This window comes from Melozone crissalis, unplaced genomic scaffold (assembly GCF_028551555.1).
Source record: "Melozone crissalis strain CALT ecotype California unplaced genomic scaffold, PUWL_Pcris_2 ptg000156l_1, whole genome shotgun sequence".
NCBI classification, from domain to species: domain Eukaryota; kingdom Metazoa; phylum Chordata; class Aves; order Passeriformes; family Passerellidae; genus Melozone; species Melozone crissalis.
The window spans coordinates 158,961-183,680 of NW_026535927.1; the positions used below are offsets into that span (position 1 = coordinate 158,961).

The 24,720-nt window shown below is 48.5% G+C and overlaps 1 pseudogene; it reads left to right on the forward strand.

The window, feature by feature from the left end:
- The window catches only part of LOC128948755 (CUB and sushi domain-containing protein 2-like), a 137,947-nt pseudogene that overhangs the window by 59,169 nt on the left and 54,058 nt on the right, over positions 1-24,720 (forward strand).

Sequence of the window (24,720 nt, forward strand, 5' to 3'; positions counted from 1 at the left end):
GTCCTCCCTTTCCTTTTCTCCCTTTCCTTTTCTCCCTTCCCCTTCCCTTTTTGCTTCCTTTCCTTTCCTTTTCCCTTTCCTTTCCTTTCCTTTCCTTTCCTTTCCTTTCCTTTCCTTTCCTTTCCTTTCCTTTCCTTTCCTTTCCTTTCCTTTCCTTTCCTTTCCTTTCCCCCTTCCCTTCTTTTCTCCCTTTCTGTCCCTTTCCCCTCTTTCCCCTATTTTTTCCTTGCTGTAGTACCAGATGGGAGCCCCCTCCTGCTGCACCCAGCAGGGCTCTGATCCAGATTTTCCTGACTCCAGGACTCAGGAGGAGGCTGAGGGAAAAAATTCCTGCCCAGAGAAGTTCCAGCAATCCCTTGCTGAGCTGTGCTTGCTCAACCCTCACGGTGATGGTGCCTTTGTGCCTTTGAGTGGGTGTGCTGATCCAAAATGCAGATTTTTCAAAGGAAATCCAAATTTTTCAAAGGAAATCCTGATTTTTCAGCAGCTGTCTGTCAGGAGGAGCGTGAGGACTTGGAGAGGGACCAAAGGAGGGACGTGTGGCACTGCAGGGCAGCTCATGGCACTGGGGCAGCCTCTGCTTGAAGGGCACGAGGTGTTTGACTGTGTCCTCTGGGCTGGAGTCCTCCAAGTGACTCCCAAGTGCTGCCATTCCAGGGAATGTCAATCTTTGCTGCCTGAGTGCCCCAGAAGCAATTCCCTACCACAACCAGTGAAGGGCAGGAGCTTTATTGCTGTTCTTCCCTCTGTCCCCGTGTCCTTCCCAGTCCTGAGCTGCCACTCCAGCACCCAGGGAAAGAGAGAAATTCCCATTTTTCCTGTGGAGCTTGGTCTGGCACCCTCCCTGACGGGCAGAGCTGTTGCCATAGATGCAGCTGAAACCTGGTTCCCAGTGCCTTTGTTCCTGGCCTCTGAAGTCAGGGATTTGCATGTGGAAACCAGTCAGAAAATTTCCAATTAACTCCCATTTTGATGAGGGGAAAATGGCTTTTTGCCTTTCAAAAGCTCGCCTCTAATTATAACTCTCATTTTCAGTGTATTTCAAGGTTTCTTTCCTATCTTGAAAAGCAAAACCAGGAGTCAGTTCTATTTTTAGCTCCCTTTACATATATATATGTTAACATACAGGCTTTGGACTTGGAGATGTTGCCAAAAACACCTTCAAAAGAGTTTTCCTTCAGGCTGCTTTGGGGTCAGAGATTTGAGTTTGGCTGTTGGCCAGAATCCTACGTGACCTTTCTTGGAGCAGCAGCTTCAGCGTCCTCCTGCCTTCCCTGAGCAGGATCATCCATTTCCAGGATTAGAAAAGGAGAGGCAGCAGAAATCCCACCCGGATCAATCCATCCTCTCTGGGCTGCAGCACAGGGACAGTGACAAATCCCCATCCCTGTCACTGTGACAGGGACTGGGACCTGTTGCCTTCGGAGGTGGTTGGGATGCAGGGGCTGGGAGGGAGTTGTAGGTGGAGGGGGAAATAGAAATCCTCATGGGTTCACTGAAACTGGATCAAAGCTCAGAGATCCCTTGGATCCTTGTGGCATTTAGAGGGAGGACAGAATCCCTGAGCTGTAGGCTGGGGGTGAAATCCAGGTGGATTTTCATGGTTTGGAATCCTCATGGATTCGCTGCAGCTGGATCAAGGCTCAGAGCTCCTTTAGATGCTCATGTCCTCTCCAGGGAGGTCTGAACCCCTGAGTTTTAGGTTGAGGTGAAATCCAGGTGGATATTCATAGTTTAGAATCCTCATGGATTCACTGCAGCTGGATCAAGGCTCAGAGCTCCTTTAGATCCTCATGTCCGCTCCAGGGAGGACAGAACCCAAGTTGTAGGTTGGAGTGAAATCCAGGTGGGTTTTCATGGTTTGGAATCTTCATGGATTCACTGCAGCTGGATCAAAGCTCCCTTGGATCCTTGTGTTCTCTCCAGGGAAGGCAGACCCCTGAGTTTTAGGCTGGGGTGAAATCCACCTGGGTTTACATGACCCAAACAGGATTCCATCCTCATTTTTCCATCCTCCCTGGAAAATGCAGCTGGATCAAAACTCAGAGCTCCCTTGGATTCTTGTGTCCTCTCCAGGGAGTACAGAACCCCTGAGTTTTAGGTTGGGGTGGCATCTGGATGGATTTTCATGGCCCAAACAGGATTCCATCCTCATTTTTCCATCCTCCCTGCAAAATGCAGCTGGATCAAGGCTCAGAGCCTCCCTTGGATCCTCATGTCATTTACAGGAAGAACAGAATCCTTGAGCTGTGGATTGGGGTGAAATCCAGGTGGGTTTTCATGGCCCAAACGGGATTCCATCCTCATGGGTTCACTGCAGCTGGATTAAGGCTCAGAGCTCCCTTGGACCCTCATCTCCTCTCCGTGGAGGACAGAACCCATCTCCCATCCCACAACCCCCGTTTTCCCCCTCCAGAATACGACCTGGAGCCGTGTGACGAGCCCGAGGTGCCGGCCTACAGCATCAGGAAGGGGCTGCAGTTCGGGGTGGGGGACGTGCTGAGCTTCTCGTGCTTCCCCGGGTACCGGCTGGAGGGCGCGGCGCGCATCACCTGCCTGGGCGGGCGACGGCGAGTGTGGAGTGCGCCTCTGCCAAGGTGTGTTGGTAGGTGGTCATGTGCTTTCATTTTGCTTGGCTGGCCCCGCTGTGCTGCACTCCTGAGGTGGGCAGGGATGGACGGGAGCGGCCCTGGGGTGGGTGACAACCCCCAGGATGGATGGGAGCAGCCCTGGGGTGGGTGATGTCCCTGGGGTGGGTGATACCTCCTGGGGATGGATGGGTGACATTCCCCAGGATGGTTGGGAGTACCTCTAGGATGGGTGACATCCTCCAGGGTGGATGGGTTGCGTTCTTGGGATGGGTTGGTGACATGCCCTGGGATGGATGGGAGACATTCCTGGGATGGGTGACATTCCTGGGATGGGGGGGTAATATCCCCTGGGATGGATGGGAACACCCCTGGGATGGGTGGCATCCTCCAAAATGGATGAGAGCACCTCTAGGATGGGTGACATCCCCTGGGATGGATGGGTGACATTCCTGAGATGAGTGACATCTCTGGGATGGATGGGAGCAGCCCTGGGATGGGTGACATCCCCTGGGATGGAGAGGTGACATCCCCTGGGATGGCTGGGAGCACCCCTAGGATGGTTGGGAGCATCCCTGGGATGGATGGGAGCTGGGATGGGTGACATTCCCTGGGATGGAGGAGTGGCATCCCCCAGAGTAGATGGGAGCACCCCTGGGATTGGTGACATATTCCAAGATGGATGGGTGACATCCCCTGGATAAGTGACATCCCCCAGGGTGGATGGCAGCACCTCTGGGATGGGTGACACCCCCCAGGATGGATGGGAGCACCCCTGGGGTGTGTGACATTCCCTGGGATGGATGGGTGACATCCTTTGGGATGGAGAGGTGACATCCCCTGGGATGTATGGGTGACATCCCCCAGAGTGGGACCATCCAGAGCAGGGTTGGGGGATGATGCTCCAGGCCGTGGGAAAAAGGATGTCACACTTATTTTTTGGTGTAGAATTTCAATAGAAAATCATTCCCAGCTCTGCTCACCCTGAGCCTGTGGGATTCCTCGAGATCAGTCAGGGCAGGGCTCTCACCTGGTGGCCAGACCTGCTCAGGAGATTGTCCTAAGCTGTGGGTTAGGGTTAGGTGACCCTTGAGGGAGAATTTCAGCAGCAAATCTCCCCAGCAGAGCCAGCTGTGCTGAATTTCCAGCTCTGGGGCCTCATTCTGCTGGGACAGGCAGGAGTAACAATCAGGCTGCAGATAAAGCTCATCAGGGGAATGAAAATCAAAATAAAAAATCATTTCCAGAGCTTTGAACTGGAGCCTCAGACAGCAGCACTGAGTGGACAACCCTGGCTGCTGCTCCTGGCTCAGAATTAACAGCTTGGCTTGATCAGAGCAGGGCAAACTCAGGGCTGATGGCCCAGAGCTCCGTGGCAGGGTGACAGCTCTGTCACAATGTCCCCAGTGCTGCTCAGATCTGCCTGGATAGGGATGGAAAAGGCAGACTGACTCATTAAGATCACAGGAGGTTTAATTGCTTTTCCAGACACTCTGCATTCAGCTCCTATCTTGGAGATGGTCTGGGGAGGGCTCGGAGTGGTTTTTGTTCCTTTGTCCAAGCCCTGTGGCCAGGACAGCTCCCTGAGATGTCCCCAGCATTGTCCCTGGGGAATCTGTGCCAAAATCCAGCTTTTCATCCCTGGCAAGAGCAGAGGACAAAGAGTCTCCTCCAGAGAGCCTCCTGTGGGTGCCTCTGCTGCTTAACCCTTCCCTGGAGGAGCAGCAGAGCCAGGAGCTGTTCTGGGATGGTTCCCTCATCTCCAGGAGCTGTTCTGGGATGGTTCCCTCACATGGGATGGTTCCTCCAGCTCCAGGAGCTTCCCTGGGATGGTTCCCTCACCTGGGATGGTTCCTTCAGCTCCAGGAGCTGCTCCGAGATGGTTCTCTCACTTGAGATGGTTCCCTCACCTGGGATGGTTCCCTCATCATCCAGGAGCTGCCCTGCGATGGTTTCTTCAGCTCCAGGAGCTCACCTGGGATGGTTCCCTCACCTGGGATGGTTCCCTCATCTTCAGGAGCTGCCCTGGGATGGTTCCTTCACCTGGGATGGTTTCCTCAGCTCCAGGAGCTGTTCTGGGATGGTTCCCTCACCTGGGATGGTTCCCTCATCATCCAGGAGCTGCTCTGAGATGCGTCCCTCCCCTGGGATGGTTCCCTCAGCTCCAGGAGCTATGAGGACTCAGGGACATGAGATTGATCCCAAAAACTGCTCTAGGGGATGACTGTCCCCAGGCCTGCGTGCAGAGCCCCAGAGGAGCAGGCAGCCAGTGTTTGACAGCAGAAAATCCTGCAGGGTAAACAGGCTGGGAAAACAGTGAGTCACGGCTGGCTCGTGTGGGAGCTCGGCAGGAGGAACAGAAAATCCTCAGCGTGGGGTTGTTCTGAGCAGATCTACACAAATTCATACAGATTCGTACGGATTTATATCCATTTCCCACAGATTTTCTGCAGATCCATGCAGATGTCACAGAGATTCACACAGATTTATATTTGCACAGATTACTCACAGATCTCGCCCGGATTCCCACAGACTTCTCACGGATCCACATAAATTTCACAGAGCTTCACACACATTTACACAGATCCCCTACAGATTCACCCAGATTCCTCCAGATTTCCCACAGATCCACACAGATTTCACAGAGATTCACACACATTTACATTTACACAGATTCCCCACAGATCCCCCACAGATTCCCCCAAATTCCCCCCAAATTCCCAAAGATCCACACAGATTTCACAGAGCTTCACACAGATTTACGTTTATACAGATTCACCCAAATTCCTACAGATTCTCCACAGATTCACACAGATCCCCCAACTTCCCACAGATTTCTCACAGATCCACTCACATTTCACAGAGATTCACAGAGATTTAAATTTACACAGATTCCTCCCCAAATTCCCCCCAGATTTACATTTACACAGATTCTGAAAGAGGAGAGAAGCCTGGCTAGGAAAATTTGATGGGAAAGGCGACAGTGTGCAGGTTGTAGTGACCAACAACAGGTTGTAGTGAATAACAACAGGTCATAGCGAGTAACAAGAGGTTGTAGTAAATGCCAGCAGGTTGTAGTGAGTAACAAGAGGTTGTAGTAAATGCCAACAGGTTGTAGTGAATACCAACAGGTTGTAGTGGGTAACAAGAGGTTATAGTGAATACTAACAGATTGTAGCGAATAAAAACAGGTTGTAGTGAGTAACAGGAGGTTGTAGTGAATAACAACAGGTTGTAGGGAATACCAGCATGTTGTAGTGAATACCAGCAGGTTGTAGTGAGTAACAAGAGGTTGTAGTGAATATCAGCAGGTTGTAGTGAGTTACAAGAGGTTGTAGTGAATACCAACAGGTTCTGGTGAGTAACAAGAGGTTGTACTGAATACCAACAGGTTGTAGTGAATACTAACAGGTTGTAGTGAACACCAGCAGGTTGTAGAGATATGGTTGTGGTAAATAACAACAGGTTGTAGTGAATACCAACAGGGAAAAGCCCTCTCCTTGCTGCTGCAGGAGGGGCTGAGCGGCTGTGGCCTTCAGAGGCGCCTCCTGCATGTGTGCTGTGGCCAGCAGACGCGTGGGGTCACTGAAATGTGCCTTTGTGTCTCGCTGCAGCTGAGTGTGGCTCCTCGGTGACGGGCACCCAGGGTGTGCTGCTGTCGCCCAACTACCCCCTGAACTACAACAACAACCACGAGTGCATCTACTCCATCCAGAGCCAGCCTGGCAAGGGCATCCAGCTGAAAGCCAGGACCTTCGAGCTGGAGGCAGGAGATGTCCTCAAGGTAATTCTGGCTCGGGCAGTGGAGAGCAACACCTCTAAATGCTCTAAAATTCTGGTGGGATTAGGTGACCTCTTTGTCATCCCAGTGCCATGGAGGGATTGCCATGGCAGATTTCTCCCAGACCAGCTAAACCTCCGCTCTCACCTCTGGAACTGCACAGGGAAAGCTCCTCCTCCATCAGAAAGGCTCTAAAATTTTGGTGGGATTAGGTGGGAATGATCTCTGTGTCATCCCAGTGCCATGGAGTGATTGCCATGGCAGTTTGCAAGGTCAGATTTCTCCTAGACCAGCTAAACTTCAGCTCTCACCTGTGGAATTGCACAGGGAAAACTCCTCATCCACCAGAAAGGCTCTAAAATTCTCATGGGATTAGGTGGGAGTGACCTGTGTCATCCCAATGCCATGGACTGATTCCATGGCAGTTTGGAAGCTCAGATTTCCCCCAGACCAGCTAAACCTCAGCTCTCACCTGTGGAATTGCGCAGTAAAAACTCCTCATCCATCAGAAAGGCTCTAAAATTTTGGTGGGATTTGGTGGAAGCGACCTCTGTGTCATGCCAGTGATTCCCATGGCAGTTTGGAATGCCAGGTTTCCCCCAGACCAGCTAAACCTCAGCTCTCACCTCTGGAATTGCACAGGGAAAACTCCTCATCCACCAGAAAGGTTCTAAAATTTTGGTGGGATTAGGTGGAAGCGACCTCTGTGTCATCCCAGTGATTCCCATGGCAGTTTGGAAGCCCAAATTTCCCCTATACCAGCTAAAATTCAGCTCTCACCTCTGGAATTGCACAAGAAAAACTCCTCCTCCATCAGAATAGTTAGGGTTTCAGCATTATTTCAGTGCTTTGAAGAATCAAGGCTGGTTTGTCCCCAAAAAAGGGGCTGATTGAAATGCAGAACTCCAGACTCTTCTGAGATTATTCAAGCTCCAGGACTCTGTGGAGAAGGAGACAAATCCAGGCTGAGTTTTTTTTTATATTAACCAAAGGAATGGTTTTGAAGGAGGCATTAATATTGCAAGGATGTGCTGAGCCATCTTCCCAAGAATCCTCTGTCCTCATTGAAGTGTCACACTCCAGGAGAGGCGTAATCCACGTTTCCAGCTCACAAATGACTGGAAAGGGAGAAAGATTTCCTGTTAATGCAAGGAATGTACTCCTTGTCAGAGGAATTACATTTTCTCAGCAGGTTTGTCATCAGCTGCTCATCTGAGGAAAGTTCCTATCGATCTCCACTGGTGAGGAGCTGCTCTTGGTCCTCACAAAAGGAAGAAAAAACCCCCATTTGTGTTTTTCTTAAATCAAGGCTCATCTCTGAGTCAGTCTGGGGGAAAAATGTGGATTTTTTAGCAGCTGCTCCTTGGGAAAGAGAGTTGAGGAGATGCAGCCCAGTGTGCAGAGTAAATTAGGGCTGAGGAGGAGGGTGCAGATCCTCCAGGGTGGAAATGCTGCTCCTCAGGTGGGCAGCACTGTGGAGTTCCATCAAATCAGACTTTTAGTTTGATATCCCTGGATCTCAGCTCACATTGCCTGAAGGATTTGTCCCTGTTTGCACTTGTGGATCCAGGAACCACTCCTGGATCACCTGTAGGACAAATCCTGGAGGGTTGGAGTTGCTTTTCCAGCCTGAAGCTGGAATTCAGAGTGGGTTGGTTCTTTCCTTCCCTTTTCCCTCCAATACTCAGGATCAGCTCAGTGCCAGGAGCAAATTCCTTAATTTGAGGTGACCCCAAATGAGGGCATTTATCAGGAGCTGCTGGTTCTTCCCAAAAAAAAACCCCAAAGGACAAACCCAGGGTGTTGCTGTGAGCAGATCAGGGACTAGGTGGGATGAATTCCTCATCATTTCTCTATTCTGGAGCTCAGTGAAACTGCAGAGAAATCCTGGAATGGTTTGGGTGGGACGGGACCTTAAGGAGATCCTGGAATGGTTTGGGTGGGACGGGACCTTAAGGAAATCCTGGAATGGTTTGGGTGGGAAGGGACCTTAAGGAGATCCTGGAATGGTTTGTGTGGGAAGGGACCTTAAGGAGATCCTGGAATGGTTTGGGTGGGAAGGGACCTTAAGGAGATCCTGGAATGGTTTGGGTGGGAAGGGACCTTAAGGAAATCCTGGAATGGTTTGGGTGGGAAGGGACCTTAAGGAAATCCTGGAATGGTTTGGGTGGGAAGGGACCTTAAGGAAATCCTGGAATTGTTTGGGTGGGAAGGGACCTTAAGGAAATCCTGGAATGGTTTGGGTGGGAAGGGACCTTAAGGATCATCCACGGGCAGGGACACCTTCCACTGTCCCAGGTTGTTCCAAGCCCCATCCAGCCTGGCCTTGGAGACTTCCAGGGATCCAGGAGCAGCCAGAGCCCCTCTGGGCAGTGATGGTTTGATCCCAGGAATGGCTTTTCCAGGCTGGATTTGTTGTCCCTCCTAGGTCTACGATGGCACCAACAGCTCTGCCCGGCTGCTGGGCACCTTCAGCCGCTCGGAGCTGCTGGGCACCAGCATCAACAGCACCTCCAGCTCCATGTGGCTGGAGTTCATCACTGACCCTGCCAACACCAGCAAGGGCTTCGAGCTGCAGTTCTCCAGTGAGTTCCAATCCCACAGGTCAAGGTGTATTTTTGTGGTTTTGTGTTGCACATGAGCAAAGAGTCCTTTCTGGGGTGATCTTGTACCCAAAGTGGAGTTGGAGTGTGGGAGAGCACAGCATCCCAGGATTATTGAGGGTGGGAAAGCCCTCCAAGCCCACCCAGTCCAAGCTGTGCCTGATCCCCAGCTTGTCACTGAGTGCCACATGCAGCTGTTCCTTGGACACCTCCAGGGATGGGCACTCCAAACCTCCCTGGGCAGCCCCTTCCAACCCTTTCCATGCAGAAATTCCTGCTGGTGTCCAACCTGACCTCCCCTGGCACAGGTCAAGGCTGTTTCCTCTTCCCCTGTCCCTGTTCCCTGGGATCTGATCAAACTATTCCTGTCAAGCCTGTAGCGATCCCGAAATCCAGATCAAAACTCCAACATTAATTAAAACCCTTCTGATTTCCGAATGGCCCCTTTGCTCCCCAACAAATCATTGTAAGAAGAAAACCCCACCGTGGCTTTGTGTGAGACCCTCCTGGCTGTGAAATCCCTGCTGCCAACAGCTGCCCTTGCTCCCTGTGCAGGTTTTGAGCTCATCAAGTGCGAGGACCCCGGCGTGCCCCAGTTTGGGTACAAGGTGCACGACGAGGGACACTTTGCTGGCAGCTCAGTGTCCTTCAGCTGTGACCCTGGCTACACCCTGAGAGGCACCAGGGTGCTGGTGTGCCTGACTGGGGAGAGGAGAGGAGAGCCTGGGACCGGCCCCTGCCGACCTGTGTGGGTGAGACACCTTCTCCTCCTTCTCCTTCTCCTTCTTCTCCTTATTCTCCTCCTCATTCTCCTCCTTATTCTCCTCCTCCTTCTCCTCCTCCTTCTCTTTCTTTTCCTCCTTTTTCTCCTCCTCCTCCTCCTCCTTCTCTTCTCCTCCTCCTTCTCCTTCTCCTCCTTCTCCTCCTTCTCCTCTTTCTCCTCCTTCTCCTCTTTCTCCTCCTTCTCCTCCTCCTCCTCCTCCTCCTCCTTCCCCTTCTCCTTCCTCCTTCTCCAGGAGAGATTTCCTGGCATCCCACACCCTGAACATCCTTGGTCCCTGCTTTGCTGATCCACTGACATGAACTCTGCTGTTAATTGCATCTGCACTAATTGAGTTGTGTGTGGTGAGGGTCCTCGAGATGGAGACACCTCCTGCTCCTCCAGCACTCTCCAGACCGAGATTTGGATCACACACCCTGAACACCCTTGGTCCCACACCCTACCCTACAAAAAATGGTCCTACCCTGACCATTTTTTTGTCCTAGCTTTGCTGATCCATTGACATTAACTCTGCTATTAATTACTCCCATCTACGCTAATTAAGTTGTGGTGAGGATCCTCTGTGAGGCATCTCAAGGTGGAGACACCTCCTGCTCCTCCAAAACCTCCAGGAAATTCTTTCCTTGTGGATTCCATGAAATTATTTCCTTGTGGATTCCATGCCCTGACCACACTTTGCTGATCCATTGACATTAACTCTGCTGTTAATTGCATCTGCACTAATTAAGTTGTCTGTGGTGAGGGTCCTTGAGATGGAAAAACTTCCTGGAAGTGATTTCCTTGGATCCCACTCCCTGGCCACCTTCTGTCCCTGCTTTGCTCATCCATGTGACATTAACTCTCCTGTTAATTGCATCTGCACTAATTAAGTTGCGGTGAGGCTCCTCTGTGAGGCATCTCAAGATGGAGACACCTCCTGCACCTCCAGGAAATTGGATTCCCCACCCTGACCACCCTTTGCTGATCCATGGACATTAACTCTGCTGTTAATTGCCCATCTCCACTAATTAACGTGGTGAGGCTCCTGTATGAGACAGAGAGCACCTGAAGCAGCTCTAACATGAAACCCTCTGCCCTAAACCCACATTTGACAAGGGATTTTTGCTTCCTTGTGCTGTTCCAGCCTTGTCCTTTCACTCTGGACATGTTGAAGTGAGTGCCACCTCCTGATAGTGACACCAACGTGTGTCCTGTGTGACAGCTCAGAGCCAGTTTTATTTCAGAGCTGCCTGACACCTGATCCCGTCCCCAGACATTTCAATTCCCTTTGCAGAGTTCCCTTTTCACCTGCAGCTCTTCCAAATTCCGCTTTGGGGTTCTGTGTGTTAAATGAATGGGGCTGATTGCTGATTCCCGTCCTGCCATGCCCAGGACATGGGGGAGTTGTTGGACACCGAGTCCCCTGGGAGATCTGCACACCCAGGGATGTGCTCAGCCCCTGGCACTCCGTGTTCCCTCTCCCAGGAGGCAGGGCCAGTCCTTGGCTGGGATTTCAGCCTCATTTATTGATGTAAAAAGATAAATCTCCGCCATTTGTGCGTTTTCTTAACCTTCAGCCTGTTTGCTCTTCGTGTGTTGGATATGAGGCCGTGTCTGAGCGTGTGGAAATTAAAAAGAAATGAAAGAAAACGGAAAAAAATGAAAATTACAGAATTTGAATGGATATGTTATGGAAATTACTCCAAATCCTCACATTCTTTGCAGTTCATTTACAGCGACATTTACAAGTTCTTTGGCTTCTTATCCTTCATTTTCTGATGAATCCAAGCAGAGGAGCAGAGCTCCTTCACCCCCACGTGTGGAGCAGGGAATCAGGATCCTGACAGGCTCTGCTTTTGCTCCCTGGAGATTCAGAAAGGTGCAGGGAAGCTTTGCCAGGTGTTCAGAAATTCAGAATAACTCTGATAACTCAGCTGAATTCAACAATTCCCTTCATCTTTGTAAGCTTTTAGAATCCCTGGAAAAAGCCAGGAATAATCTCTGTTGCAGGGTGAGCTTGTTGCCAAGCAAGAGCCACAGAAAGCCACAAATCTCCTCCCTAACCCCATAAATATTTTTGTTCCAGCTGAGTGTGGAGGGACAATCAGAGGAGAGACCTCGGGACGGATCCTTTCTCCAGGATACCCAACTCCCTACGACCACAACCTCAACTGCATCTGGACCATCGAGGCAGAGCCTGGGTGCACCATTGGGTGAGCTGGGCTCCTGTGGTTTGGCTTCTTTCCCACTTGGAGCTGGTTTTTTCAAAAAAATCCCCACGGATTTCTCGCAGAAACAAAGATCAAAAATTAAATAAAGCAAAGGAGGGAGAAGCTGAGGGACGAGCAGGGAGAAGTCACTGCGTTGGTTCCAGAATCAGGGAATGGTTTAGGATGGGATTGAGGATTTATGGGGTTTATTTCCCAGGTTGCTCAGAGCCCCCAGAGGCATCACTGCTCCTCTGTTTTCAGCCCTGGGTGGTGACACCAGACCATGTCCTGGTCCTGCCCATGGTGTTCCTGAGCTCAGACATCCCAGATGAGCTTTGGTGCCCATGGACAGCTTCCCACCCCTCTCCTTAATGGGATGCATCCAGAATCAAACCCTTTTTTCCACCAGATCAATGAGGAACATCCCAAAAGTGCTGAATGGCCACACAATCCTGGAATGGGGGTGTTGTAGGAAATCACAGGGAATGTCCCAGAATCCAGGGAATTCCTTCTCCCTGATCCTTCACTTCTGCCCCACCACCCCCTGAGTGATGTTTGCCAAACCCTTCAGGGCTGCCCTGGGTGTTCCCAGGGATTCCAGGCTGGCCAAAACCCACAAAAAAACTGGAATATTTGGGCAAGCCAAGCTTTGACTGAGTGGGATTTGAGGGGGAGAAATGCACCTTAAAAGTTCTGAATAACAACAACAATAATAATAATGATGATAATGATAAATAATAGTAGTAGTAGTAGTAGTAATAATAATAATAATAATAATAATAATAATAATAATAGTAGTAGTAATCCTCTCCCATCAGAGTTCCCAGTGCTTCTCAGCCATTCCTGGCTCACCCCAAGCCCATTGCTGTTCCATCCTGAATTCCTTCCCTCTCCATCCCATTTTCTCCTCCCTGCTGCCTCAGCACCCATCCCAGCACAGCCTGGCCCTCAGGGTGAGCTCTGTGCTGCTTTTAGCCCGTGGAGTTCTGCTGGAGGCAGGTTTGGCCTGGTGTTTTCACATTTTTATTTCATGCAGAAATTCCCTCCATTAGCGCTGCCCTTCAGAATGGCTCAATAATGGATGGGCTTGGGTGTGAGCAGAGGAGGAAAAGCACAGCAAAAACAGCTGAATCCCTGCACAGGCAGCTTCCACTCGAAATCTCCTCTATTTTTGTTCTCCTGGAAAAGGTTTTTATAGGACAGAGTAGAGAAGTCCCTTTTTCCCCCCTATCCAAAGGCTGCTTCAGCAACTTTGCTCTTGTAATCCCTAAAAGCATGAGCAGAGGTTTGGGATCAACCAAAGGCTTGGAAGAGGCCAGCAGTGAAAGGAGAAGGTTCTGGAAGGTGTCAGAGCCGCACACACCTGGTGACCCTGCCCTTCCCAGGGATCAGAGCTCCCTCTCCCTGCCCCTTTCATCTCCCAGCCCCAGCAGCAGCACAGCTGATCTCAGGGGAGTGGAGAGAGCACATTCCCAGCAACTTCATTTTTATGGTAATCCATTGGAAAAATAATCCTCTTCACGCATGATACAATTGCATAAAGCTCTCATTTATAACTTACATGAAAATTAATCACCAGAGCTTTTGGAATGAAGCTGTAGCTGCGCAGCACCAGGGGAAGGGCAGGGGGGGTGAGACAGCGAGAAAAATGAGTCTGCACCTCAGAGCCATGAAAGGGAAAGGGCTGCTCTTGCAGAGGGGGCTTGGAGTGCCTTGGTTGGGCTGGGGGTGAGGAGGAAGGTGGAGGAAAAGCAGGAGGTTGTGTGGAAAATGGATGGAAATTCCTTACCCAGCTGGGAGCAGAGGACACAGAGACATGGCAGAGTTGTGGTCAACCCCTGAGCCCAGTGTTGTGAAATTCCACTGATGTTGTTAATTCCCATTTTCATGGGTATTGACAGGTTCCACTTTGCAGAGTTTCATCTAAAAACAGCAGAGAAAATACCCAGAGCTGGAAGGGACCCACAGGGACCAAGGGTTGTTCACACTCAGGGTAGAGCTGGGCTCTCCTCTCTGCTCCTTGCTAAACTGGCAGAGCTTCCCCACTCTCACACTTATATTTACATAAATATAATCTCCCCAGTTTCTAATTTGGTTATTGGTTTTGTTTTGGGTTTGGTTTGGTTTGGGTGTTGATGTTTGGGGTTTTTTGTTTGGTTTCTTTTGTTTTGGTTTGTTGGTTTGGGTTTTTTTTGTTTGTTTTTTTGTTTGTTGGTTTGGGGTTTTTTGGGGTTTTTTGGGGGGTTTTTTTTTGGTGCTTGTTTGTTTGTTTGAGGTTCTTTTTGTTTGGTTTGGTTTGGTTTGGGTTTTTTTGTGGGATTTTTTGTTTGTTTTTTACTGCATTTCCATGCCTATAATTGAGAAATATTTGGGATTGTCAGAGTGCACGAATAAAATTCCTTTCCCCTCAGGAATAAAATTCCTTTCCCTCTGGAATAAAATTCCTTTCCCCTCAGGAATAGAATTCCTTTCCCCTCAGGAATAAAATTCCTTTCCCTCTGGAATAAAATTCCTTTCCCCTCAGGAATAGAATTCCTTTCCCCTCAGGAATAAAATTCCTTTCCCTCTGGAATAAAATTCCTTTCCCCTCAGGAATAGAATTCCTTTCCCCTCAGGAATGGAATTTCTTCTCCTTTCCCCTCATGAATCAAACTCCTTTCCCCTCAAGAATAAAATTCCTTTCCCTCAGGAATAGAATTCCTTTCCCCTCAGGAATACAATTTCTTTTCCCCTCAGGAATAAAACTCCTTTCCCCTCATGAATAAAACTCCTTTCCCCTCCATTGTCTGCTGCAGCAGGGGCTGTGCCTGGTCTCACACCTCAGGCTGAGGGAAAAGCTGAGATGTCAATGTGGAATAGCTGGATTTGCTCCAGAGAACTCCATATCTGATACCCCAGCAGATTCCAGCCTGATCACCTGGATCATCCAGGTGTTCTCCCCCTGAATTTGTTTTTTCTCAGATAAATGGGGTGGTTTAGGCAGCCCTGGAGCTGCTGGTGGCAGTTCCAGGGTGTCCCCCCAGCCCAGCTCAACCCCTGGCAGCCTCCCCCTGATCCCAAGGTCTCCAGGGATGAGTTTTTAGTTTTTCCCAGCAGTTCTGGCTCACTGGGCCCAGTTAAGGCTGGGAACAAACCTAATCACAGCAAGGCAGCCGTGGAGAACAGCTCTGCACCATCCATCCTGATTTTCCTCAGGCCTGGCTTTATTTCTCTTTGCTCAAGGTCTCTGCTTGGGAGATTTATGATTCAGCTCTTTTGGTTTCTCCCAGCTTCTCTGGGCATCATTTTGTTCCTGAGGATTTTGCAGTGGGGCTTTTTTCTTTTTTTTTTTTTTTTTCCTCCCCCTTTTTTTTATGTCTCTCCCCTGATTTATTTATGTTTGCCCCAGATAAATGGGAAAGCAGCCAAGTGAAAGCTTCCCTGTTTGCCTCTGTGGGCTGGCAGGGATTTCAGCACAGCACCTGATGGGTTTATTTTTTACAGAAGTTTTTTTTTCTGTTTCTAGGTTTCTGTCCCCGTTTCACACTGGGGTTGAGTTGCCCATGCTTGGCCTGATTTTGCTGTGCCAGAGGGAAAATGGGGCAGTGACAAACAGGGACAGGGAAATTCCTCCTGTCCAGGTGGGATTGGAGTGCAGGAGTGGATGGGATCAACTCCTGCTCCATCCCCAGGGAATGCTCACATTCCCAAGAGCTCCAGGAGGGTTTGGACAACACCCCCAAGGACAGGGTGGGATTTGGGGATGTCTGAAAAATCCCTTCACCAGGATTTCTTCTCCTGGGAAGCTGAGAAGCCTCAGAGAAAAATGAAAACAATAATTATCTGATTTGCTTCTCCTGTGTTTTGCTGCTTTGGAATGTAATTTAGAGATTGTTTATCCAACAGGTGATTGTTTCATTGGTTTTGTGTGAATTGTTTTAACTTAATAACCAATCACAGTCAGGCTGTGTCAGACTCTGGAAAGAGTCACGAGATTCATTTTTATCCTTTAGCCTTCTGTCTTTATCCTTTCTCTATTCTTTAGTGTAGTTTAGTATAATTTATATAATATATAGAACATAATATTTAGTAGTAATAATAATAATAATAATAATCTATAAGTAATATAATATAAATTATATTATATATATATAATATCAACATATGTAAATATATATAAATAATATCATGTAAATATAATATAATATAATATAATATAATATAATATATAATGTAATATAATATAATATAATAATGATGTAACATAAAATTTAGTATAATTTGTATAATATAATAAAATAATCAATTAGCCTTCTAAAAACATGGAGTCAAATTCAAGACTCAAAAAATACCACAACAAACCTCACTCCAGGCCTGAATTCCAGATGAAACAACACATTCTGTGTGAGCCTGGCTGCCTGAATTTGGCACAAACCACACTCCAGGCCTGAATTTCGGGTGTTTTTTGCCCCTCAGGCTCCATTTCATGGTTTTCCACACCGAGGAGTTCCACGACGTGCTGCGGATCTGGGACGGGCCGGTGGAGAACGGGATCCTGCTGAAGGAGATGAGCGGCTCGGGGCTGCCTGGGGACATCCACAGCACCTTCAACTCCGTCATCCTGCAGTTCAACACCGACTTCTTCACCAGCAAGCAGGGCTTTGCCATCCAGTTCTCAGGTGGGATGGGCAGGGGTTCCTCAAAAACCTGACCAGACCCAGAGGGAAACCCCAACCAAACCCCAGCCCTGCAAACATATTAATTTCAATTATTTAGGGTGATATATTCCAATATTTATGGAATGTTCAGGTTTGTGCAGTTGTTTTGGAGTGATAAAAACAGGGAGTGGTTGGGTGAGTGATGATGTGACTTTGCCTGGACTGAGACACATTGAAACATCTTCCCAAGTTTGGGTTTTCTGTTTTTTCTTTCCATAACTTTCTGTCTAGGGTGTCTTGCTTGGCTGGGGGAACAAGGCAGCATTTTGGGGAGAATTTCTGCTGGGTTTCAGAGCTTTGGGATGACCCAGACAGAGGCAGAGCTTTGTGTTACGCAGCACAGCGGTGCCATCCTGGGGTTTTTTTGCCACATTTGTGTCTCATCCTGCCAGGAAGGACCAGCCTGGGCTGTTAACTTCCTTATCTCCAGCTGCACAGAAAGAGAGGGATTTCCTCTGGCTCTTTCAAGAGCAGCTTTCTCTAAACTGCCTGGCTGTAACAGACTCTCATCAACTTAGCAGGAAATAAGCTCCTGATCTGGAGCTGGGCTTTATTGACTGCTCCTGCTCAAAGCCTTTGTTCAGCAGGTGTGACTAAGCAGCCAGACCTGAGCTCAGACCTGTCCACTTTGGGATCTTGGGACCTTTAATGAGGTGGATAAGCTCACAAAACTCCTATTACTCCAGGATTTTCCCTGCTGGTAAATCCATGTGCTGTTGGCAGACCTTGAGCTCAGGCAGCAGCGAAGCTTTGCCTGTCCCCAGCTCAGGGGACATCTCAGACCTCAAAGAGAGGCAGCAACAAGTCTGGAAAGGAAACAAACACATTTCTGAAAGGTCAGGCTTGATGCTTCACAGATCTTGAGGCTAAATTTCTCTGGCACTCAGGGGAAAGCGTGAAGTGCTGGTGGCTGAGTTGATTTTGCAGCATGTGCCTTGGCACAGAACTCTCCAAAAGCACCGTGGAGGATCAGTGGGTGTCTGGCCTGATGGAGTAAACAGCCATGTGCACAATTCTACATCAAAGCTGCTCCCTGGGTGCTGCTCTTGAACTTGCTGGTCCCCAGAGCCTTTCCCAGCTGGAGTGGCAGATGCTCAGAGCAAAGGGAAAAGCACTTTTTGTGTGTCGGGGAACTTTGTGGGATGCTGAAGGAGGAGGGATGGGGAAACAAGGCATGGCCTGGATGTCTGGGTAAGGACAGAGCCTGAGGGCAGCCAGTGCTGCAGGCCTGGTGTTAAATAAACATTGATATTCAGGAGTGCTTTTAATTCCCTGCAGTGTCCACAGCCACATCCTGCAACGACCCAGGAATCCCCCAGAACGGGAGCCGGAGCGGGGACAGCCGGGAGGCCGGGGACTCCATCACCTTCCAGTGCAACCCCGGCTACAGCCTGCAAGGGGAGGCCCAGATCACCTGTGTGCAGATCCAGAACAGGTTCTTCTGGCAGCCTGACCCTCCCACCTGCACAGGTACACAAGGAAACAGACACAGATCTGTGACCTGAATCCATGGACACAAGGCCATGTCCTGGCACACGAACATAGATCCACGACCTGAATCCATGGACAGATCCATGTCCTGAATCCATGGACACAGGGCCATGTTCTGGGCCCAGGGACACAGATCCCTGTCCTGAATCCATGGACACAGATCCCTGTTCTGAGCCCATGGATGCAGATGCATGTTCTAAACCCATGGATGCAGATCTGTGACCTGGATCCATGGACACAGATCCATGATCTGAGCCCAGGGATGCAGATCCATTATCTGAGCACATGGACACAGATCTGTCATCTGAATCCATGGACACAGATCCATGATCTGTGCCCATGGATGCAGATCCATGTCCTGGGCACATGGACATAGATCCCTGTGCTTAATCTGTGGACACAGATGCTTGTTTTAACTCCGTGGACACAGATCCCTGTCTTGAGCCCATGGATACAGATCCATGTTTTAAACCCATGGACACAGATCCATGACCTGAATCCATGGACACAGATCCACGTCCTGAATTCATGGACACAAATCCATGTCCTGAACCCATATACACAGGTCCATGTTCTGAGCCCAGGGACACAGGTCCATGTTCTAAACCAATGGACACAGATCCACATCCTGAATTCATGGACACAGATCCATCCTGAACCCTGTTATAAAATTTCACTCCACACATCTTAAAAAATCAAGAAATATTTTTAAAAAAATATCCTTCAGGTCTCCACAGCTGTGATTAAAAATGCTGATTTTCTAATACTTCAAATTGTACTTCAAATTATACTTCAATTGTTTATAGTTTTTTTCCCAGCCAATTTTAATATGAAGTGACAAAGGATTTGGAGGAATAATCAGTGAAATATCAGTAACTGGGGGAGAGGCAGCCTAGTTGGAGCTAAACTGGGAAAACTCAGTGTTAAATTTAGGGCTGACTGGGGGTATTTAGCATTTCAGATGCGTTTTCCCCTCTTTGTGGCACCACTGTGAAACAATCCAGGCTGGGAGAGCCCCGGGAGGTTTGGGCCATTTGAAGTCTGCATCCCTCCCAGTCCCAGGCACCACTGGCTGGGTCCAGCTCCTGCTTCAAACCCTTTGGAGACTCTGGGTGGGATTTTCAAAGGAATCCGAGGGTGTTGAACACTTGTCTCCCTCAGGCTTTTCAAAAATGAGTCCTTAGATTTCAGTTTCTGCAGAGTTTTCCCCTGACGTTACAGTATGGGAGGGGAAGGCACCCTTGGGGTTAAAATTGGGATGAATGGGCACAGAAGAGATGCTGGTGTGTTCTTCCAAGGCATTTTTGGGGGGACTTTCAGCCAAATTTTCCATATCTGTACTGTGATTTCAGTAGAAGGATAACATTTCTCCATTTTTGGACTTGAAAAAGCTCTCTAACAGGTACTATGGCATTTCTAGACCAGCCCCACTGGGGTTTACCTGATATTTTTCCTGATATTTTTCTTTATCAAAGCTCACAGGACAATCCCACATGCTCACTCCTTCATGGAAAATGTTTCCAAGATTTATCCCATCATTTTTATCCCATCCCAGCTCATTTCCCACTCTGTAGCTGCTCTCAGACCTCCCCACAGGCTGTGCTCTCCCTGCTCTCATTCCATCCCAAATGTGGGAAGTTTGGTGGTTTCTCCAAGGTATTTTTGGGGGACTTTCAGCCAAATTTTCCATATCTGTGCTGTGGTTTCCTGGTGTGTCCCAGAAGGATGACATTTCTCCATTTTTGGACTTGAAAAAGCTCTCTAATCCCTACTATGGCATTTCTAGACAAGCCCCACTGGGTTTTACCTGATACTTTTCTTTATCAAATTCCACATGCTCATTCCTTCATGGAAAATGTTTCCAAGATTTATCCCATCATTTTTATCCCATCCCAGTTCATTTCCCACTCTTTATCTGCTCTCAGACCCCCTTCCTTTCACCCCAAATACGTGAGGGCCGATCTGGGAAACCTCCGAGCCCTCACAAAGAGCCTGCATAATAAAAAACTGACAGGAAAAATATCAGTCATGTTTTGCCACGGTGAGAAACACGAGCAGGCACTTTGAGCCTTAAAAAAGCAATAATTGATTTTTCAATCAGCTTGGCATTTAATGTGCTGGGAAGTGGAGTAAACACGACAGAGCCATTTAGGCCCAGACGTGTTTTCACCTCGTTACGGGCGAGCAGGCCTTGACAGGGACTTCCATAAATGCAGCAGGAAAGTGGAATTTCTCCCTCTCTCTCCCTCCTGGCTCTTCACTTATGGATTTTAGGAAGGTCCTGGTGGCATCCAGAGATCTCTTTGAGGTGTTTGACAGAGCCCTCACCTGGCAGAGCCACCACAACCTCATGTCCTACATGAGCCTCAGGGTCACTTCCCACTAAAATGCCCCACAAGGATTCTGTGCTGTCTCAATCCCCTCTGTCTATCACATCTCCTTTATTTTATTCCATTCCTGCTTCCCATTTGGTGCTTTGGAAGTCTGCGTGCTCTAAATTGTGAAAAACGCCAATCACTTGTTTTTGAAATTTTAAAAGTTTAATAGTAATAAAATGGTTATAAAAATAGTAATACAATTAGAATTAATTAACATTAATTCTATTCTATATAATAATTATTAATATTAATTAATAATAATTTGGACAAATTGAATTAGGAGAATATGAGACAATAAATACAAAGAGTTACAGACGGTCCGGGGACCTTTTCTGGGCAGCATGAGCCTGAAAAAGGACACAGTTAACAAACGATTAACCGTTAAAAAAAATAACCTGTTGCATATTCAAACACCTCATACATGATGCATAAATTCCATTCAAATACAGGATTCTGTCTGGGCAGTGTCAGCTTCTTCCTCTGAATCCTAACAGCACCTTTGAGGTGGGAAGAAGTTAGTTTCTTTTGATAAGAGGGCAATAAATTCTTTTTTTCTGAAAGATTTAGGTGTCCTGTGGCTGCTATCTCAATGCGAGTCCTTTCTTTAAAAAAGTATCCTACATAGCATAGTTTCTATTTTAACATTTTGTTATAACCTAAAACTATATTTAACACACTACTTAAGAGGATTAATCCAGCATTACTTCCTAACACAACACATATAACATTCATTTGAATATTTGCAAAAAGCCGATCATAAAATACGCATTTTTCACAAGAGGCTCACCCTTGGTGGTTTTCCTGCAGCTCCGTGTGGCGGGATCCTGACGGGCCCGGCTGGGGTGATCCTGTCCCCACAGTACCCAGAGCCATATCCCCCAGGGAAGGAGTGTGACTGGAAGCTGACAGTGTCCCCTGACTATGTCATTGCCCTGGTGTTCAGCGTGTGAGTACACAAGGGTTTGGTGCCATAGCCTTGGGGAGGGGACGCATGGTTTGGTGCCATGGCCACAGAGAGGGGAGGGAGGATCTGGGTGTGGATGTCTGAACTTTGGGAAGGAATCTGATGGAGCTGTCCCATGTCCCTGGATAATCTGTTCCCAGACATTTTTTGGGGAGGAGATCCTCTTATTCCAGCTGCAGTTCCTCTTTGATAGACAGAACATTGTCACATATTTTCTGGAAAAATCCAAAAATCCCTTTGGCCGGGATTCTTCTGAGAAGAATCAGAGAAAAAGGAAAACAATTCTTATCTGATTTGCTTCTCCTGTGTTTTGCTCACATGTGGAATGTGTTTGGAAATTGTTTACACACAGGTGATTGTTTCATTGGATTCTGCTGTGAGTTGTTTTCACTCTTTGGCCAATTAGGGCCAAACTGTGTCAGGACTCTGGAGAGAGTCACGAGTTTTCATTATTATCTCTTTAACCTTCTATATTCTTTAGTGTAGTTTAGTTTGCATTCTTTAATATAATACAGTATCATAAAATAATAAATCAGCCTTCTGAGAACATGGAGTCAGATTCATCATTCCTTCCACCCCAGAAATAAATAGAACATGATGTGGCACAGCCCAGGAATCCCTGCAGCAGCTGCAGCTCTGAGACCAACCCCATCCCAACCCCTTGACTCCATCCCTACTCCTGGATCCCTCAGACATGGATAGAGGCAGGAATTTCCTCTGCCTGGCAGGATTTTGGAGCAGGAGCAGCCAGTCCCTGCCCCGGGTTTCCACATCCCAGAACATCAACGCGGAATTCTCCACTAATATGTCCTGACCCCAAGCTCTCCTCCTTTGCTTTTGCAGCTTCAGCCTGGAGCCTGGCTACGATTTCCTGCACATCTACGATGGGCCTGACTCCCTGAGCCCTCTGATTGGGAGTTTTTATGGCTCCCAGCTGCCAGAGAGGATCGAGAGCAGCAGCAACAGCCTTTTCCTGGCGTTCCGGAGCGACGCCTCCGTCAGCAACGCTGGCTTCGTCATCGAGTACACAGGTGAGGGCTGGGGGCTCAGCAGCTACCTGGGGCTTTCCCTCTGCTTATTCCCACATTATTCCACTTGTTGGAACAACTGGAGAGGCTCTAGGTGCTGTGGAAAACTCCTTCCAAGGGGAATTATTGTGTTTTGGCATCCCCAAAGCAGAGGGTGGAGAAAGGGAGGTGAAGAGGAGTGGAGTGAAACTGGAAAAGTGGTGCTCAAAAGTGTCCAAAATTTGTGCATCAAGACCCCACCAGCAGCTACCTGGGGCTTTCCCTCTACTTATTCCCAGATTATTCCACCTCTTTGGAACAAGGCTCTAGATGCTGTGGAAAGCTCCTTCCAGGGGGAATTCTGGTGTTTTGGCATCCCCAAAGCAGAGGGTGGAGAAAGGGAGGTGAAGAGGAAAGGAGTGAAACAGGAAAAGAGAAAAAGTGGTGCTCAAAGTGTCCCAAATTTGTACATCAAGACCCCACAGAGCCAGGAGAACCCAAGATTTCAGGATTTAAAGGTTGAGGATACAAATGTGTGATGAGCAGTGGGGGTTGACCAATCTGTGGCTTCCAAAACAGGGAATTGATGCTCTGAGGAAAAAGAAAATCCCATCTTTTTGTGCCCCATTCATTTGGATCTCCTGGTGCAGCTGCTGTGGACAGGAAACCATGGGATCACCTGATTTTTCATGCAGAGAAGCAAAAGCAAAACCTGTGGGCTTTACAGTTTCCTGTTTCTCCTTTCCACACCTTCCCCAAAATCTGAGAGCCCCTGATTTAATGCTTAAGCACACTTGAATTGTTCCCAGAGCCACTGCTCTCAGAAAAGCCCTTGTCTTTAATGAGCAATTTCCAAATGACAAAAGAGCAGGATTAATCAAAGCCTCTAATTATATTGCAGGCAGGGAAAAAAATTAAAGAAAAGAAAACCCCCCCAAAAAAAAGCTGTTAGAAGAAGGAAAAAAATATCTAAGTCCTGACAGCTCTGTAGTGTTCTCTGGAGTTTTTATGTGGAAATGGGATTTTAAACTCTGCAGGAAGAGAATTTTTCACTATCTACCTGCCAGGAGGGTGGAGCAAGGTGGGGTTTGGCCTCTGCACCCAGGGAACAGGGACAGGATGAGAGGGAGCAGCCTGAAGTTGTGCTATGGGAGGCTCAGGTTGGACATGAGCAGGAACTTCTGCATGGAAAAGGTGCCAGGCCTTGGAAAGGGTGGAATCCCCACCCCTGGAGGTGTCCAAGGAATAAATGAAAGAATCCCAGACTGGTTTGGGTTGGAAAGGACTTTAAAACCCATCCATGGGCAGGAACAATCCCACCATCCCAGATTGCTCCCAGTTCCATCCAGCCTGGCCTTGGACACTTCAGGGATGGGGAATCCAGGATTTCTCTGTGCCAGATGGAGATTCCTCCCCATCTCAAATATGATTTGTCCTTGTGGCTGGTGACAGGGTGGGGATGGGTCGCAGCTTGGACTCGATGGTCCTGAAGGGAATTTCCAGCCTCAGCGATCCTGGGGTTGTGTGAAATCAGAGTTTTGATTTGGCTTATGGTCCTTCAAGACCCCACTGAACCCAGGGGAACCCAGGATTTCAGGATTTAAAGGCTGAGGGTACAAATGTGTGATGGGCAGAGGGGGTTCCCCAGTCTGTGGTTCCCAAAACAGGGAGTTTGGATTTTGGGTGCCTGGGTGGGAACTGGAGCCTCCCTTCTCCCAGAATCCAAACCAAATCCCAAATCCACACCCTGCAAATGGTGCCAGTCCTTGTGAAAATCCCACACATTCTCAGGTGAAAAAAATCCTAAAAAAAATCCCATTGCACTTATCAAAGCAGCAGAGGAGCTGCGCCCGAGGAATAAAAATCCTAGGAAATTTGGTTTTTAACATTTTTTTAATATGTTTTTTAAAATTTTATCTCTTTCCCTGCAGAGAACCCCCGGGAGTCCTGCTTTGACCCAGGCTCCATCAAGAATGGCACCAGGGTGGGCACAGACCTGAAGCTGGGCTCCACCATCACCTTCTACTGTGATGGGGGCTACGACATCGAGGGGGGCCCCACCCTCACCTGTGTGATGGGAGGGGATGGGAAACCCACCTGGAACAAGCCACGCCCCACCTGTACAGGTAAATCCCACGGGAAGGGGCTGGGGGGAGGATCTGCCCAGAGCTGGACCCCTCAATGCATCCTCCATGGAAAAATGGGGGTTAATTCACAGGGGTTTTCTCAGTTTTTCTATAA